The 6,000-nt window shown below is 37.3% G+C and overlaps 1 non-coding gene across 1 annotated transcript; it reads left to right on the top strand.

Annotated features, from left to right (window-relative positions):
• The first annotated feature begins 5,263 nt into the window (after positions 1-5,263).
• On the top strand, positions 5,264-5,339 carry Trnas-aga (transfer RNA serine (anticodon AGA)). The gene has a single exon. It is a non-coding gene; the product is annotated as a tRNA-Ser (tRNA).
• The last annotated feature ends 661 nt before the right edge of the window (positions 5,340-6,000 follow it).

The following is a 6,000-nucleotide window of genomic DNA, read 5'->3' on the forward strand; positions in this document are numbered from 1 at the left end:
AGAAAGCTGAAACCTAGTTTTCCTCCGATGACTTACCCACTGGCACCCCCGCCACCTAATTTCCGCTCAAAAGGCAAGGGTTGGCGGAAAGGGTTGAATTTAAGCTCCTTTTTGCGTCAACCAAGTGAGTGAACAAAGCTGGGGTGGTGCTATTTAGTAGCGTGACTGTTGTAGGAATTAGGGACGTTGAAATAATATTAAGATGATCGATTAGAATATTTTTTCAGTCTACCAAAGGCAGAATTGCAAGCTAATAATCTAATAATAGCCTGTTCTACAAGCTTCAGGTTTTAAATTGTTTTCTGCTTTTTATAGCATAATCCAGAAGTTTTATTTTGTCCAGAAAACTACTGAAACTTTTCAATGAAATTTTTTTTTTATTCAGATGAAAATCAAAGTCCATTAGGAAATGGGCTCCAACATCTTTCTTTTCAATCGGCCTTGATAAATAATCAACGGTCATGTGTTCGATATTTCCGAAATGCTGAGACATCTCCACTCGCCAGCGAACTCTTCCAGAGAACATCATGCGGATAATGAGACCAACATTGCTCCCTCCGTACAACAGAAACAAGCAACGCTGGAGTCAGCACCAGCCACTTTCTGACGGTCCACTTCTCCAAGCGATCGAGGAACCGCTTCACGAAGGCAACCTGCGAGTCGGCGTCGCACCGGTAAAAGCGTGGTTGGTCCAAGTCAAGCGAATGGGAAAAGGATAGATAATTAGTTATAAAATTATGTTAAATGTGTATTTTCATATCCAAACCGTTTTTCCTTTAATTATAAACAGTCTCCCGGGTGCGCGTGGGTGGCTGGGCGCTTTGGTTCGACCAGAAAGGGGAAGGACACGCACCCTTCCCTGCCCTGCGAACTCAAGGGGATTGATGCTGTGTGCTCATTTAATTACGGATCCGATCGCTTCGGTGGCGGTGGTGGTTCTTCTCTGGACTTTTCCCCGAGCAGTGATGGGCTGGACTGGGGGCAATCCGGGATGCGAAGGAAAAGAGATACATGAGGGAAGTTTGACAAGTTGGCGTGAAAATAATTAACGGAAAAATAATTGGATTCATTAAAATGTGGTGCTCAGTTACAGCAGCTCGAGATGGATGCTTTGAATTGGAATTTGGAAGTAAGGAAATGGAACTGGGTGTTGTGCGGATTTTTAATTAAGGACTGATACAAGCTGTATTGTGTACAATTAAGATGTTTTTAGGATTGTGGACACCAGGAACTGTAACGAATTACCCGGAAAGTATTTTATGTGATATGGTGTACGATGATTCAAATCATCCTTTAACACTTGAGCAGTATATTGTGAAATTGTAAGATACGAAACGGAAATTAACCTACAACAGATAACAGTTATTTTTGAATTATTTATTTTTTGCTGATTGACACATGCATTTATCTCCATGACGAGATGTTCCGTGTTTAACCAACAGTAACATCCAACATTTATACTGAAGTCCAGTCAAGTACGAGACACTGAAGACGACCTTACTGTTGAGGTCGAAATACGTATCTGTCAAGGTACAATTAAGTGGTGGAATTAAATGGGATTGTACAAACTCGTCTTATGACAAGTGAAGACATTCCACTAAAAAGCTCAACATAATTTTCTTAACAAAATATTTTTAATGTTTCAAATTAGGGTCATATTATTCCATATAGTTATAGAAAATTTAATTTCAGACATTGTTCTTTTTAACATATGAAAAAGGAAACCCTTTCACTTAAAAAAAATGCTGGATTCTGCAATGTTTGATTAAATTGCTCCTAGTTCCCAATAAAAATCGTATTGTCTATTTTGCCGTTGGGTAGACTAATATCGATATAAGATGGTCATGAATACAGACATTGCTTTTTTCAATCATAAGTTTTAAACAACTGCATCAATATCACTGGACGACAGAATCTGATTTTTTCGCATCGTGATTGCTCGTATGCCGCATTTGTAGTTCACGACCTCTAAAATCGACTGATAACGTGCGTTAGTTGATTGTGTGGGAGAGCTTTGAGAGTATTTGGTTACAAAATGGAGGGTTTGTCGCTTTGCTAAAGAATTGAAATCATTCGCATGTTTTATGTTTTTTAAAGGTAATAAAGGAAGCTTCGCATAATTTTCATGAGTAGATTGTAAAGATTTTTCAAAAGATTTTCCGATGAAATATCAAAGAATTTCTTTCGGAAATTCCAAAGTCCAAAGAATACTCCGAAAAAAAAAATTCTCAAGAAAACTTAAGAAAATGATCTCCCGAGTAAATTTAAACGGAAGCACTAGAAAATCCTAAGGAAATTCTGACAAAAAATTCCCAGAAAATTTCAAACAATTTTCTAAAAATAGGGTAAATCACTACTTGGGCCTATGGACCCGATTCCCGGCTCACTGCACAGAAAACTAATGATTTATACTGTTTGGAAGCCATAGGTTTATGATTGATAATTAAAAAAAATCTCCCATTTATATCGCACACTATTTAATATTTTTTAACCATTTATTTTACTCCTAATTGAGCCAATTATAGCAAATAAAAATATAGATATCAAACATTCGCTCACCACTGAGCGGGAGTGAATCTTTCCACTTATAATAATAATAATATTTCATTTATTTATCATTTGATAATATACATAAACACTTAACATTAATTCATCTTTTTATTCGCCTATGTCTAACTTTAATCCACAATGAACAATTCTTTTTAAATTCCGAAATATTTCTTGCACTTTTAATTTCATCTGGTAGCTGATTATACATCCTTATTCCATTATAATAAACTGATTTTTGAGTACTTCCCATTGTAAATGGAACAACTCGTAGATCGTCAATTTGTCGAGTACTATATGTATTAGAGTGGGGCGTCATGGTCATTTTTTCAAATCAATGGTTTTTCGAAGCCATTCTGGGTCCTGAACAACTGTGCAGAATTTGGGACCGATTGGTTGCTTCCTCGCTTTCCGCATCGCGTTTGAAGTTTGTATGGAAATTAGTATGGGAGAACGTGTATTTTTGCATTTCTACTACTAGAGGTTTCAGTTCATCATAAACCAGGTGGCACATTGCGTTAAAGTATAACCCAGAGGATGCCGAAAAACTTTGCTGAAGAAGGCACGTTGCTGGAACGTCCACGAAAAAAGTTATAACGCTTCGAAGATTGAGTGTTCAAACCATATGCAAAAAATCGTTTATTCTGCCAGCACTGCCGTACTACGCAGACCAATAATTTAACTGAGTGTTATTTCAAAATAATTGATCTTTTAGGGCTTTTGAGCAAATGAGAGCTATCCGGAATTATTTCACAAAGAAAAACATCGGACTAGAAGGAAGATGAGTTTTGCCCTTCTATAGCCATAGGTTGTCCGGTAGTGCTGGCAGAAACATTGATTTCTTGCATATGGTTTGAACAATCAATTTTCGAAACGTAATAACATTTTTTGTAGACCTTCCAGCTACGTACCTTCTTCGGCAAAGTCTTTCGGCATCTTCCAGACTATAAGCTAACGTACTGAGTCACGTGATTGATGATAAATTGAAGCCGCTAAGAGCAAAAATGTTAAAAAGTACGTTTTCCCATACTAATCTCCATGTAAATTTAAAACGCGATGCGGCATGCGAGGTTGCAACCAATCGAGCCCATATTTTGCACAGTTGATTGGGGTCCCAAAACGATTCAGAAAAACCTTGATCTCACTTGATCGAACGAAGTTTACGTTTTTCCATACAACTGCGCCCCACTCTAATATGTATGTATATTTCGTCCACATGGAATAATATTCGTCTTTTCCAAAACTGTATAATAAAATAAACACCTACCTGGAAAACATCACATTGCTCGAAGCTGTTAATCATCACAAAATAATTTCAAGCTCATGCACTTCAATGCTTACTTATATAAACATGTACATTAAAAATGTATCCTCAAACCGAACGAAAAATCACCTCGGCCCAAGAACTTCTAGCCGCACTATGCTACCGTTAGGCCCTCGTCGTTAATAGGAAAACTGTCTAATACGTTGACGCTATCATGTTATCTATAATTCTCTCGATTTCAAAAATAGAAAAAAATATTGTTTTTAGGTGTTTGGAAGGAATTTGAATGAGTAAATATATCTTCTCAACATAATCAAAATTATTATGAATAGTACCATCTGGCATCACGTTGTCGTGGAACGTTTTTGTTTACGTCGCATGTTCTACCGTCCCGAGAGGAACGAGTGTAGGATGTTGGAAGATTGAGTTTAAATCGCTTATGCCGGGAATTTAATGAAGTATACCGGAAAAGCAATCGCTGTGACGGAAATACGTGCAACACCTCGTTAATTTAAATCAAATAAAAGCTTTTTCAAACGATGTTCAGCAAGAATAGCTACAAATTTTTAAGCAGAAGTGAACCCCATTGCAGTACTACACTGCCCACAAAATTAAGGTAAAGTTGCTTTCTGCCATAAATATCAATAAAATAATGCAGTCGTAAGCATGTTAGGGCGGGTATCCCCTATTCCTTAGAATTCACCTTGGAACGAAATCTCATTTTTTTTAATTTTCTCATGAAATATTTTTAAAGCACTATTTGGCAGTTGGCTTTCTCAGCCTGCAGTATCAGGACGATGGTTTATTCACTTGCCCGTCGTCGGTCCTGATACTTCAGGACTGATGACGGGCAAGAAAGCCTACTTCCGAACAGTACAATTTATCCACATAGTTAAAAATTCTGAAAATTACACGCTACGGAAATATTTGAACCCATATTTTTGTGTTCAAACACCTTTAATTTTACATCCAACGTTATGAAAACTCATATGTGAATATGTACGTTATGTGGAAGATATTGATTTGGAAAATGTATTGGAGGTAACCACTTTCTATCTTCCACATAACGTACATATTCACATATGAGTTTTCATAACATTGTAAATTAACGTTCAAGTCGGGTGGTTTAATCCCCGGAAAGAGGCAATTACCTACCTTTGATTGAACTGAACTTGAGTTGCGTGCACTTGCCTACGCAATGCGGTCGGGTCTGAGCTTGACGACCGACTGGCAAATAGATTACACAACCTCACTTGATCAGTACCGTTGCTGATGAAGAATGTTTATAGCCGCCAGACATTCTACATACTCACGCTCCTCTAATGTGGACGTGTACAATACACATGTGGAAGTATTGGCTTGATAAATGGATTGCGAGTGATTTGACTATGCGTCCAATTTGGGAATCTCGAGCTCGTTCAGTAGCCGCTAGGTTGCGAAGGCCGACGGAGGTCCTTCGTAGCTTAGTTGGTTAAAGCACCAGTCTAGAGTACTGTAGGGTCATGGGTTCGAGTCCCATCGAAGGGAAAGTGGTTACCTCCAATACATTTTCCAAATCAATATCTTCCACATAACGTACATATTCACAGATGAGTTTTCATAACATTGTAAATTAACGTCCAAGTCGGGTGGTTTAATCCCCGGAAATAGGCAATTACCTTTGATTGAACTTTACATCCAACTTTTTCTTGTATACAATATTGAATACAAGCTCCATAGTAATGAAAGCCTGTAATTTTAAAATGTGATGGAAAATGAGTCGAATCAAATGGAGCCTTTTTGTTACATCATATATGCTGTAACATTTTTATACTGTGCAGTCGAAAAACACCCTTCCAATTGTTTCAAAGTTTCTAGATTTTCTGGAACTCTCTTTGGAAATTGTTCGGAATTCCCTCGAGAAATTCATCAGAATTTTCTCGAAGAATTCTTCAAGATTTTCTCTGAAAATTCTTTGGAAATTTGCAGAGAAATTCTTTGGATTTCTTTGTACCATTTTCTTGAAATTTCCACAGGAAATTCTTTCTCAAATTGTTGATAAATTTTCCGAAGAAATTTTCAGGGGGGAAGGGGTCCAAGATTTTGTAACAGTACTTATACTACAGTCGCCTCTCCACATCTCGATATTGAAAAGTACACGAGGAAATTCCGAAGAATTTCTTGAGAAAATTCCGTAAAAATATTTTATG

Source organism: Armigeres subalbatus, chromosome 2 (genome assembly GCF_024139115.2).
Source record: "Armigeres subalbatus isolate Guangzhou_Male chromosome 2, GZ_Asu_2, whole genome shotgun sequence".
Classification (NCBI taxonomy): domain Eukaryota; kingdom Metazoa; phylum Arthropoda; class Insecta; order Diptera; family Culicidae; genus Armigeres; species Armigeres subalbatus.